The sequence below is a fragment of the Scardinius erythrophthalmus genome (assembly GCF_964197995.2).
Source record: "Scardinius erythrophthalmus genome assembly, chromosome: 3".
Lineage (NCBI taxonomy): Eukaryota > Metazoa > Chordata > Actinopteri > Cypriniformes > Leuciscidae > Scardinius > Scardinius erythrophthalmus.
In genome coordinates, this window is record NC_138223.1 from 14537067 (window position 1) to 14551314 (window position 14248).

The window sequence follows — 14248 nt, forward strand, 5'->3', positions numbered from 1 at the left end:
TCTACCACAATTTGGCGAGCCAGCCAGGAGTCCTCTAAATCTCCCTGTGTCGGGTGGACGGGGACGAGGACGAGGAACCATGTTGTCTTTAATCTGCCAGACTGCAGAACCCTGTTTGATAGAGGGACCATTCCAGACGGGCTAAATGGACTTAAGGTTAAGTTAGGATGACAGACTTCACATTTTTCCTTTAAAATGCTTCTAAATTAATTAAAAGGTTAAATTGAATTTTGGCTATTCTGTTAAGTAATATTTTGAAGAAAACTGGTGATCACATTTAAAAGATTTAAAGGGGTCATATAATGTCATTTTTGTACAAGCTAATATGATTCTTTAGGGTCTAAATTAAAAGTTTGTAATATACTGTAATTAAAAATTCTCATTAGTATTGTAAGAAAACACTAATTTTACCTGGTAAAAAACAGCTCTGTTTTTAGCACGTCGTTTGAGTGCCTGTGTCTTTAAATGATAATGAGCTTTGCTCACCCTGCCCCACTGTTCTGTGCATACACCGTTTGTAACACAATTTAACACAATAACCATAAAGCGTTGTTTATTATAAACATGGGATTATGAATTATATTGAGAACGTCATACATAGAAAACATGCCATAATGTACCCTGAGTGTAAAAATAGCCGCATTCATCGTGAAGCGTGCAGCAAGCAATTTGCAAAGATTAATATAAAGGTTAATAAAACATTACACTCACTCACTTCTTCTGGAGGTGCAGCAGGAACACGAATAGTTGATACCGATCCTTTTTTCAGGAGCAGCTTAGCAAAACCAGCTTTATACTGACCCTCGTTTGTAAAGCAGTCTGGTGAAATGGTTCGCACAACCATGAAAGCATTGACGTTGATCGCGGGGAATTCCCTTCGAAAACAAACTCAGCCACTGCGTCTTCAGCTGTACGGATTTAGGAACATCAAAATGACTGCTGGGTTCGTTATTACCATTACACCCAAGAACACCACAATCGCTAAGACGCCATTCTACTCAGTGCTCCAGCTATCAGCAATGAACGCGCCGGTTGGCACGGGCTATGATTGACAGCTCGCTCACGAGGGCGTGAGGGCGGGTCTGTGAAACGCTGCTGTCAATCAACCATTGTGGGATGGGCGTCGATTTTGTGACGTCACAAAATCGAACAGCTTGATTCAGGAGAGGGGGAAACATATAAGAAGATTAAAAAAAAAACACTGGATGGATTTTTATCATTTTATAATGGTTGTGTACAGGCACTGCCAACACACATTTCAGTACAATCAACTTGTAAAAGTGCATGTACCATTATATGACCCCTTTAAGGATTTAAAAAATATATGTTTTTACCTAGGCTATTAAGGGCAATGTTTATGGTTAAATTCAATCAATTTGGTATTTGTTGAGTATTGTATTTGTTGTGTTTGAGAGTGCGCCCAGTAGGCTGTTAATGAAACTTGCTCCTGCAAATAGCAACATGTCATACCGGGAGGAAAATACCCCGATATGCTGTAGTAATGCAACCGGCTTTTTGTTTTAATACAACTTTAATTCTGATTTAATATAAAGAAATTAGAAATGTGGAAACAAGATCAATTGAAATTGTTGAAATTATAAATCATAATAATATGAATATGAATATGCAGATGTTAAATACTCTGTGATAATTAGGAAATTTTGAGTCATGAAGAAACTTTTATGAGTTAGACTATGAGATATAGATGAGATATATAAAACTGAGCAATATGTGCTCTTAAAGTGATGAATAAATAGTAATATATTAACTGCATGTGTTTAAATATTACTTTCTATCTGAAGGTGTCTAGAATTTGTATCCCGTTATCCCTTGTGGGAGACAGTGTGAAAAAAAAAAAAAACTGATCCATTGCAGATATTCTAAGAGTCAATGGTTTATGTTTAACTAAGATAATTATTGTGCATAGTATGATAATGAGATTGGGTGACCAAATTTAAATATAAATTGTGATTTGAACTAGCACATAACAGACATCTTACAGCCATTTTAGTTTGGTTTCTTGTAAAAGAAAAAAGATTACAATATACAGTGAGTTTTCTTGCTTTTTCCTGCGTTTTGCAACGAAGAATGCTTGCTTTTTTCTGCAATGAAGGACTAAGCTTTTTGATAAAATGAAGAACTGCTGTGTTGATAACCAGAAGAGACTTTTGGATATTAAGCTGTTTAATTTGATGTTTGCGGTTCTTTGAGGGTTCAAGATTTTAGACAGCTGCCTTGATAGGTGGACTGCAGAAAAATAAAAGAGGAAGTGGGGCCTGCAGCCACCCACCTGAAAGAAGAATTTGACACTTCTGAGAGGGGTCAGCATGGGGAGACTGAGCATGGGCGGATCTACAGGGGGGCAAGGGGGGGCAGGTGCCCCCCCCACTCTAGAGCTTTGCCCCCCCCCAGCTGCCCCCCTAACTTGGATGATCCAAAAACTTTACTTACAAAAACAACCCGCCACTATGTCTAATACATTTACCAAAAGTGAACAATTTAATTTTTTATTTTAAATGTATTTTTCGACCCTCCCCTCTGCCCCTCAAATACTTAGTTACGTCCCTGATTCAAACGTGCAGAGCGGCGTTCGCGCTCAGTCTAGCTCACACACACTGCAGGCACAGCGAGTCTGCTGCGGTTCGGTGGTCCTGCAACTCGACTAGACTGAGCTGCCCCGGACAGAGCCTCTGAAGGTGAAGTGAGTTTCCCCAGGTGTAGTTTAAACACACGTTTAACTTACAGTTACATTTGTAATGAATGTATTGTATGCTAAAGACGATTCAACATCAGCAAAAACAGCGAGTCTATTACGTTAGCCAAAATCAGCGGTCAAATCGCTCCCTCGTGATTTGTAAGAGCACTCTTCCCTTTGATTAGCCTTATTTTGATTTAAGTAAAGACAAGAACAGCTTAATAAAAAAATATAAAATATTGATGGGTGGCGCTAGGGCTGGGTAGAGCCAGAGAGAGAAACAGAATGTTTTTATTAAAGCCCCGAATATTTTGTTAAATTGTCTTTCTCATAGAGCAAAACAATTAATCAGAAAAACAAATGTGAATAAGATTACAGCGGCCACGATTACCTAATCATGAACAGTGCATATTACATTTTTATTTAGGCTATATTTTCCCTTTGCATAAAGGTACTTTTGACGTGCTTTTGCAGCGTTGAGCATTGTAGCCAATCAGAGACATGTCTGTTGATCACATCGGCCAATCAGAGGCGTTTAAATGAGTCTCTGTGCTGAAGATGTGTTTTGCGTGAGCTCATGAGTTCATGTTCGTGTTTGACTCCAAACCTGTCATTATTATTGGCAATAAAATATCAAGAGATTCACTTGATATTATTATTGATGCTGCTCTGATGCACTACATTACACAACGCTCTGTTTGTTGTTAGGAAGACTAAAAGTTCAGCAGTCCAGCTCATCAATATCAAAATGATTAACGAATGCCTGGTAAAATGTAAGTAGATACATTTTTTTATATTTGACTGTTTTACAATGGAAAAGTTCAACTACTGACACTATCCGGTGACGAAAATTACTCAACTTTTTTTTCTTTCTTTTTTTTTTATTAAATTTTGCCGTTTTGAATTGAAAATATGCTATAATTTCCTTGATTCGTTTAGAGAGAATGCATGTTTAATTAAAAATAATAAATAAGTTGCAAATAGTTACAATTATTTCACTAATACAACAAGACTTTCTTTTTCTTTATTTTTCACTTAAATCACTTTTATGATTAATTAATTCCTTTAAATAAAAATACCCAATTTTAGTTTGGGCTGAAGCACCGAATATCCAATGCCCTTAAAACCGCCCCATAATCCATAATTTTACTGATGGGTGCCGTTACACCGACATTACGTTACAACTCACAATACAGTGCCAGTTAGGAGATCGATCATTTGATTAGCTAAGCAGTCCTAAATCCAATTCCTCTCAGATATCACAGCAATGAAACCAGCCATTCCTGTTGTGAATTAAAAACTGTTGTAGTGTGTAAGGGCATGATTAAACAATAACTACTGTAGTTAAAAAGTGTTTTTGTGTTTGTTTTGTTAAAGCAATTCATATATAGGGATTCCCATGTACCGTCTACCCCTGCCACCCTGCCAAGACCTCTTGCCACCCCTTTGCCCCCCCATGTAAAATTTTCTAGATCCGCCACTGAGACTGAGACAGTGCAAAGGTGAACATTTTCACTTGAGTCTTTTCCTAAGGACAATTTTGCCATTTATTATGCAATTTTGTGGCAGGATGGACAGGCCGTTCTCATCCCCAAGTCGTCATATACTAATAATAATAATACATTTTATTTGAAAGGCGCCTTTCTGACACTCAAGGTCACCGTACAGGCATACATAAAAGTTAATACATAAAACAAATGATAAAATAATGCAAGAAATAAATTAAAAACCAGTTAAAATCAATTTGAATTACAGATGAATGGATGTTACAATGAATAGGCTTGTTTAAACAGATAGGTTTTGAGTCCAGATTTGAAATGAGGGAATGAGTCCATATTTCTGAGATGAGGTGGAAGGGAGTTCCAAAGGCGGGGAGCAGAGCGGCTGAATGCTCTGCTCCCCATTGTGGTGAGACGGGCAGGTGGGACGGACAGGTACAATGAGGAGGAGGATCTGAGAGAGCGAGATGGAGTGGGAACATGGAGGAGGTCAGATAGATAAGGGGGTGAGAGGTTGTGGATGGCTTTGAATGTCAGCAAGAGGACTTTGAACTGGATAAGGGACTGGATAGGGAGCCAGTGGAGCTGCTGGAGGACAGGAGTGATGTGATAGATGGAGGGGGTTCGGGTAATGATTCGGGCAGATGAATTCTGGACTAATTGAAGTTTACGGAGGGATTTGTGAGGGAGGCCCAAGAGAAGTGAATTACAGTAGTCTAGACGTGAGGTGACAAGGCTGTGGACAAGAATGGTGGCAGAGTGGGGGGTAAGGGAGGGGCGAAGACGATTAATGTTACGTAAATGGAAGAAGGCTGACCGGGTGATGTTATTGATGTGTGATTGAAATGATAGTGTGCTATCCAGGATGACACCCAGACTCTTAACCTGAGGGGAAGGTGAAACGGAGGAGTTATCAGTTGTGATGGAAAAACTGTTGGTTTTGGATAATGTGGATTTGGTGCCAATGAGGAGAACCTCGGTTTTATCACTGTTAAGTTTAAGGAAGTTGAGGGTAAACCAGGATTTTACTTCAGCAATGCAATCGGTGAGGGTAGTGGGTGGGAGAGTGACTGAGGGTTTTGTGGTGAGGTAGAGCTGGATGTCATCCGCGTAGCAGTGGAAAGTAACATTGAATTTACGGAGAATATTGCCAAGGGGAAGAAGGTAGATGATAAAGAGAAGGGGCCCCAGGACAGAGCCCTGGGGCACACCTGTAGTGACAGGGGAGGGAGTGGATTTGAATGACTTAAGCTGAACGAACTGAGAGCGGCCAGTGAGGTAAGATTTGAGCCAGTTTAGTGGAGTGTGGGTAATACCAATAGATGACAGTCTATTGAGGAGGGTGGTGTGACAGATGGTGTCAAAGGCCGCACTCAGATCAAGGAGGATTAGGATGGTGAGTAGTCCAGAGTCAGCTGCCATGAGGAGGTCGTTGGTGAGTTTTATAAGTGCTGTTTCAGTGCTGTGGAGTGGGCGGAAACCGGACTGGAACTGTTCGTAGAGATTGTTATGAGAAAGGTGAGAATGGATTTGAGTGGCAACTGTTTTTTCTAGGATTTTGGAAATGTAAGGTAGGTTTGAAATAGGACGGAAGTTGTTGAAATCGGAGGGGTCAGCGCCAGGCTTTTTCAAGATAGGTGTAATGACAGCAGTTTTGAAGGATGTAGGGACAGTTCCAGTGGTGAGAGAGGAGTGAATGATGGCCGAGATGATGGGGAGCAGAGAAGGGAGGCAGGATTTGACAAGATGTGTAGGTAGAGGGTCGAGTTGACATGTGGACAGTTTGGATTTCTGAATGAGTTCGGTGAGTTCTGAGAGGGAGGGCAGGTGAAAAGAAGAGAGAGTGTGTGTGGGTGGATGAAGGTCAGCAAAGGTGTGAAGATGGTGTGAAATGGAGTCAAGGTGTTGATGGATATTGTAGATTTTAGCAGTGAAGAATGACATGATGGAGTTACAGAAGAAAGTTGTATACAAATGGGGAGGCAAAGCGTCCTGTGGTTGAGTGATATTGTTTAAAATAGTGAAAAGTGACTTTGAGTTTCCATGGTTAGCAGTGATTAAACTAGAGTAGTACTGTGTTTTGGTGGTGGCAATGGAATCCCTATAATGCAGAATATGGTTATTGTACAGTTCTTTGTGTATGGTGAGACCAGTTTTTCTATACAGTCGTTCCAGTTGTCGTCCTTTTGCTTTCATGAGTCGAAGATCAGCGGTGAACCAGGGGGCAGGGACAATGAATGAAACAGGTCGAGTTTTTAACGGAGCGAGGAAGTTGAGAATGTTTAGAAGTCCAGTATTGTAATGAGAAACCAGATCATCAGCGGTGGAGAGATTGTGGATGTTGAAGTTGGCAAAAGAGTCAATAGTTGTAGTTAGAGTGGCTGTGTTAATGTTTTTTATATTGCGAAAGGTGATATGACGTGGTGTCTTGGTGATTGTGAGGGTGAGTTCAGCTGTAAATGAGATGAGAAAATGATCCGTTATGGGGAGTTCATCAGCTGTAATATTGATGGGGGTGACACCAGAACAGCAGATCAAGTCTAGAGTGTGGCCTTTGGAGTGTGTGGGACATGTTGTATGCTGGAGGAAACCAAAACTATCCAGGCAAGAGGTGAAATCTTTGGTGAGAGGCAGATCGGGATTGTCCATATGGATATTGAAATCGCCCAGCAGTATTATATTTGATGATAAATAAAGTAGATAAATAAGTGAGAAAAACAGCAAAGTCATCTAAAAAGTTACAGTTAGGTTTGGGTGGGCGGTAAACAGTGGCGATGACGGTTGGAATTGAACCAGAAAGTAAACAGACCATATGCTCAAACGAGCTGGAGACAGGTGTGGATACTGGCGAGACTTTCAACTTCTCGCGGAAAAACATCGCGAGACCACCTCCCCGGCCGGTGCAACGGGGTTGCGATTTGTAAACAAATCCAGGTGGAGCAGTTTCGTTGAGCAGTGAAAAGTCATTAGGTTGTTGCCAGGTCTCGGTTAAACAGATAAAATCTAACTCACGGTCAGTGATGAGATCCCGGATGATATGTGCCTTGTTTGACAGAGAACGAAAGTTGAGAAGAGCGCACTTGAGTGGAGTATTGTCAGAGCTGGAAGTGTTAGCCGACCGGCTTAGACGGGCTAATACGTTGTGGTTGACGGCACGGCTGACAGAGCGTGGACGTCGAGAGCTGGACCAGATGGACTTTATGGCTGTAGAGCTGTGAGAATTGAGATTCCGACGGGAGCCTCGGTGGTTGTATCTCCGCCGGGGATGGTAGATGATGTCCGGGTGGAGATGGAGTACGGCTGGCGGGGGGCCAAGCAAGTGACGTCGAAGCCGGATCAGGTCAGTAATTGTGTACTGGTATAAACCCGTCACTGGCAGGTGAACAGGTAGAAGGAGGAACCAGACACAAACGAACCATAAAAACAGTTGTAGCGGCATCTTAGGTTCAAAATCAATACAAAATTGGATGAAAGTTCAAAGTTTTCCGAACGAGCAGCGGCAATAGGTCATGCCAGCGTTCACTCGTCAGCGTCTATGTATGATGTCTATATATGATGTCAGCGTCTATGTATGATGATATACTGACACTTTCAACCATGCTTCAATATCTGACACTCAAAGCACCCTTTAGCGTCCATATGAGACGCATAACCCTACCACATACCTAAACCTACCCATAACCGAAGCGTCTCATATTGACGCTAAGGGTGCTTTGTGCATCGGATATTGACGAACTTTCGAAAGCGTCAGTTACATGACGCCTAAACCTACCCATAACCGAAGCATCACATATGGATGCTAAAGGGTGCTTTGTGCGTCGGATATTGAAGCATGGTTGAAGCATGGTTAAAAGTGACGCTTTTGGGTGAGAATGTGTTGGGATGGATCAAAAGCCAGACCAAGGAGAGTGCCATCACAGCCTGACAATCCAATGTATCAGCCTGAAGTCAACTGAATGACAATCCACACAGAAAAACAATCCAATGTATCAGCCTTGTGGGCCAGGTGCTGCATTTTCAATGATCACTACAGAGTGATCTGTGTGACTGTTTTTGATTATCCACTTGTTTCAGCAATTCTTCATATTTCTTCAACTAACACTTTGAACCTGCTTTCAATAGGTACCAGTAACAGCCCTTCTGCACAGCCCTACTACAGGAAGTTCAATAACGGAAGTGAGAGCATGACTCACAAATCAGTTAAAACTGGGGCTGGATTTAATAGTGAGGGTTATTACACTAACCAACTAGTGGTAAAAGCATAAATAGGTTATTGACTATGGAGGATTATCTGGAAAGATTATCTAGAAATTCAACAATACTGGTCACTCCATTTCATTTAAAGGTAATTTTCTAGATTCAATAAAAACAATGAAACAATGAATTCTAAACTTTTTAAATCACATGCTGTCATCACCAGGGGTATGAGATGGAAATGTTATTTTCTTTTTGTCCATGGATCAAAGATTGTGAAGATTGTGTGAAGATCTACAAATCTTTTGAGCAACAACAAAAAGTTTGAAAAATTGAAATTGTTTTAATTTCTCAAATGCAATTTGTCATTAATTGCAGACTCTCTCAACTGCAACTGAAGGTCTGTATGTTTATTATTTAAAAGTGTTTAATCTATTTGATTTTGAAAAGTTAGGTTTACGTTCACGGTGTTAAACTCAATCACATGGCGACTACATCGGACAATTAAAAATTGATATGCTAATGTTTAGACACTGTCGCAAGGGGAATGCCACAGTGTGTTTACGTTCAGTAGCTCTGTCGTCGTCGAAGTTGTTACTGTTCAGATTTGGTGATATTCCACTCCTCAATAAATATACATTTCCCATTCAGTTCATAAACTGCTAAGGCAGACAAAAAGATATGATTCTCTGGCCAGAGAGGGGTGTGTGAAAGTCAGTATGTGAAAGATGGTATTCTGAGAAAAACCAAGAAAAATAAATGATGTCAATCAAAAAAGTGGGCCCACAGGGTAAAATATGCCCACAAAGGGTAAAATATACCCCAATAAAATAACGACCATGGATGAATTTGGCTAGCTATCCTGAAATGGGTTATTGTTGTGGCAGAAAGAAACAATGCCACACCTGCGCAGCATGTAACTTTGGGAAGGCTAGTAAGCTTGCCCTGTCCACCCCATTCTTAACTTTTTCCTTTTGCAAGATGTCATGATGGATCTCATCGAACAGAACTGATTCTGTTCCAAATGTATAAAATATTGTCTTGTTACAGTTTAACATGAAATTTCACAGGTCTCATCAATAAAGGACGACCGGCCAGACAAGCAGATGAGCCTGGCAACATGATACATGTTGTCACTAACAACAATACTTAAGGTCATTCACAGGTTGTTCTTGTGGTTCACTCCACAAACAAGGTCCAGTGGGGTGCGGTTGTGATCTGAGGGAAAAATCTTGCAACCATCAGCAAGTTTGTAGAGTGACACCTCCTTAAACTCATCTCACCTTAATACACCAAACAGCCTCAGCAACGCCAACGCGAAGCATAAAGTGGGGGATCAAGGATGTGCTAGTAACGTACCTCCCTTGCCAACGAGGGAAAGCCCATTGCAACGGTTCGCAAAGAGTCACCCTGGTGAAGATGGAATGTCAATGGGGCAATGAGATGATAAACACATCTGGAGGAAGATGTGGACCAACTAATGGTTTAAGCTTAGCATAAGAAACAATTTTCAATCAAACTATAGGGCTGAGATTTGAACAATTACTGATTAATTTGAAAATATTTCAGGTATATGTAAATAGAGAAGAGGAAAATCTCTTAATTCATTAATAAAAATAAATAAATGGCGTATAGGGACTCTAACTAGGTACTGTACATTACTGAAAAAATAATAAATAATCTATGGGACTATTTTGAAGAAATTTGAGGGTTTAAATTCTAATGCAGACATCATAGATGCTAAAATAATTTAAAGTTGCAATAGTTGTTCTCTAATAAGAGAGAATGGGTGATATATTACTTTGCCGGACTAGGTCAGAATAGATAATTGGGTAAACTTCTATAGCGATGATGAATGACTACATTAAATATATTTTAGGTGTTTTAATTAGCAAAAATAGCGAAAGAAAAACTTCCAAAAGGAGATTGATTTTGGGAAATATATTTAATTTCTGGATTATCATTAGTTGAAGAGCTTTGTAGCATAACCAAATTTCCAACATATTACTAAAGATTTGAATGTTTTAATGAAGCCCAGAGCATGAATTATGTAGGGGGCACAAAGTTAAAACCCATAGACCAAGAGAAAAGTGACTCAAACATGTTAAATATAAACTAAAACTATGAATCAGTTAATTCTGGAGAAAAAAAAGACGGTACGAAGATAGGTAGTTAAAGATTAAATGGCATATCAGCAGCTAAGGCTATTCTCATGGCAAAAGCTAGGTGAAACAGAGTTAATTTTAAAATAATTACATTGTTTGAAACAAATAATACAATTATTGATTTTTGTGTTAAGGATAAAAATGAAAGATTCTAGAATTTCTTTTTTGGTTAGATTTTATTACACCGATTCTTAAATAGATCTGACTAAGTAAAAGAATTGCCTGCCTGAATTAAAAGCTAACAAAATAAGGTTAAGAAAAATGGTTAATCAGCAGTATCGGCCTGTTAAAGGCCTAATAGAGCAATGTGATTCAAAATCCAGAAAAAGATGAAACTAAAACTTGACTCAAGGTCTATAAGTTAAAAGGCAATGTACTATGGGATGATTTGGTAGTAACAGTAAATCATGCAGGTATGGAATAATTCATTAGAGAAATTAAAAATCCAGGTATAGTGGTCGTGGTGATTACGACCAGAGAAGGGAATGTGATAGATTTTTTTTTTTTTTTTATTAATAAAACAGTAAACTGTATATCAAACTAATATTAACTCTAACATCTAACCTTACTTTCCTTTTTAGGCCAAACAAAACTAACACTCCGAAACACAATGTACTAAGACGTTCTAAATGTTTGGCTGGGAAATCTGTGGGAAGGCATGACATGATCGTCAGGTTCCTTAGGGGAGCGAGGAGATTGAATCCGCCTCGCGCCCCCTCTATACCCTCTTGGGACTTATCTCTGGTGCTGACAGCACTTCAGAGACCTCCCTTTAAACCTCTGAGTCGAGTCAGTCGAGTTAAAAATTATGTTGTTAAAGACAGTTCTCCTGCTTGCATTGGGCTCCATCAAGAGGGTAGGGGACCTGCATGCATTTTCGGTCGATGAATCGTGCCTGGAATTCGGGTCGGATAACTCTCACTTTATCCTGAGACCCCGGCCTGGATATGTGGTTCCTACCACTCCCTTTTGGGACCAAGTGGTGAACCTGCAAGCGCTGCCCCCAGAGGAGGCAGACCTAGCCCTGGTTTTTCTCTGTCCCGTCCGCTCCTTGCGGATATATGTGGACAGAACGCAAAGCCTCAGGACCTCAGATCAGCTCATCATCTGTTCCGGAGGCCAGCAGAAGGGAAAGGCTGTCTCCAAGCAGAGGTTGGTCCACTGGATAGTGGATGCCATCTTCTTGGCATATGAATCCCAAGATGCACCTTGTCCCCCGGGACTGCAAGCTCACCCTACACAAAGTGTAGCCGCTTCCTGGGCGTTGGCGCATGGGTGGGTGACTCGCAGACAGATGTATGTAGAGTTGCGGGCTGGGCGACACCTTACATGTTTGCTAGATTCTATAGCCTACATGTCGAGCCAATTGCTTCCTGTGTTCTCTTTACATAGAAGCCAGTTAACACCGTAAGCACGCTCAATGTGTCGGCTTGCTGCACCATTCCCCTCCTATGGACTGGATATGTGCGCCATTCTCGCTCCAGTTGAGTTCTTCTTATTAGAACCCTGTGAGTTCCTCCACACACCTTCGATATTTGACGTGGCGGAGCATCCGATATGATTCCACTTGTAAGCTTAGTGGAACTTGTGCTAGGCTGGGTCCATATGTTGTGATCCCTACGGTGATCCCATATGTGTGTTTCCATGGTACGGCTCCCTGAGTTCGAGCCCGTGTCTTCCCTTGGCAACGTTTGCCCTGCCGTCTCTGACAGTTCGGTCTCCCCCTTGTTAAGGCTGGAGCCACCTCAGTGACATTCCATATGTTGTACTGCCCGATAATTCGCCCAGTCTGTATGTGTATTCTCCACTCCCTCAAACAAGTCGTGCGTGCATCTGCTTCCGTATTTATATAAAGATATTTATATAAATATTTATTTATATAAATTTAGACAAACTAAGTTTATCTGCTCCAAGAAAAGAGACGTTATTACATCGCTATTGAGAAATATCTTGCAGCTTTTAAGTTGTTAAACTATTTTGATACACTTTACAATAACAGTACATGAATAATCATGTACTAATACCTAAATTAATAGTTACTTCAACATGAAAATTTAGCCTTAATTTTATTTTGCCTTTTTCAAATGCAATACTTTTCTCGTTTCAAGTGTTCCCATGGGGATTACACTTATAAATTCTAATATCCTTAAATGACTTCCAAACAAAGCTGAAAAAAAAAATCAAATAACACAAACCTAATATCCTGTGAGCAAGGTTACAGTATATGAGTGGCAAACACAAAATTGTGTGTGTGTGTGTGTGTGTAAGGATGTCTCCATATGTGGAGGTTAAGGACACACTGGTCATGAAAAATCACACATTTCAAATATTCCACAGAGGTGATGGTCACATGAACAAGATCAGGGTGCATTTATGAGATTTAAAGGGCACCTATTATGACTCTTTTCACAAGATGTAAAATAAGTCTCTGATGTCCCCAGACTATATATGTGAAGTTTTAGCTCAAAATACCCAACAGATCATTTTTACAGCATGTTTAAATTGTAATTTTTGGGGGCTCAGAAAAATGCGCTGTTTTAGTGTGTGCCCTTTAAATGCAAATTAACTGCTGCTGCACGGCACAGGGGGCGGAGCCTCACGAGCTCGCGCTTCAGTCAGGACAATCTCATCTGATAATATCAGAACAGAAACTCTCAGTTGCGGTGTTCATTTCGACTCAGAGTTGGACAAAAATGCCCACAGAGCCAGAGAATATATGCTGTATGGACATAGAACAGGTATAGTTTAGTTTAATTATGGTTATAACTTATTTGTCATCTGCTTTTATCCACTAATACAAGCCTGCTGTAGCAAAACCCGTCTGAATGATGTCCAAAATATACTGATGAGTTCAATGAAGATTATTGTACATCACACAAAAGATGAGCGTTAGTTTTACTCCAGACAATCACTGTAAGAGCTGAATAAACACAATATAAGAAGTGCGCATTAAAGTCTTATCCATAAACTCTCTCTCTCTCCCTTTCATTATCAACAACATACACAGCGAAGTACACAAAACACTCGTTACAACTTACAATAAACAAATATATACACTTTTTCATAGGGTGCTAAATAAACTGGTAAACCTTATATCCGTAAAATGTCTCGATGAGCTGTCATAAAGAGCACGCTCGCAGTAGCTTTAGTCCTGTCGCTCTGGAGACTGTAAGCTTGATCACAAACAGTACAGATCCATCCTTGAGTAACAACGGGAGTAAATGAAGACTGCTATGTTCATTCTTACATCCATCAACAACACACCTCAATCACTTAGGAGACATTCTTGTCTACAGCTGCTCAAGCATCGAACAATGGCGGACTCTGTGTCCAGCTCACTCAGGGCGGGTCTGGGCTCAAACTGAAGTGTCACTCAACAGTCGTGGGAGGGGCCTGCTCAATAGTTACTTCAACATGAAAATTTAGCCTTAATTTTATTTTGCCTTTTTCAAATGCAATACTTTTCTCGTTTCAAGGTTTCCCATGGGGATTACACTTATAAATTCTAATATCCTTAAATGACTTCCAAAAAAATCTGAAAAAAAAAAATCAAATTACACAAACCTAATATCCTGTGAGCAAGGTTACAGTATATGAGTGGCAGGCTAACACAAAATTGTGTGTGTGTGTAAGAATGTCTCCATATGTGGAGGTTAAGGACACACTGGTCATGAAAAATCACACATTTCAAATAT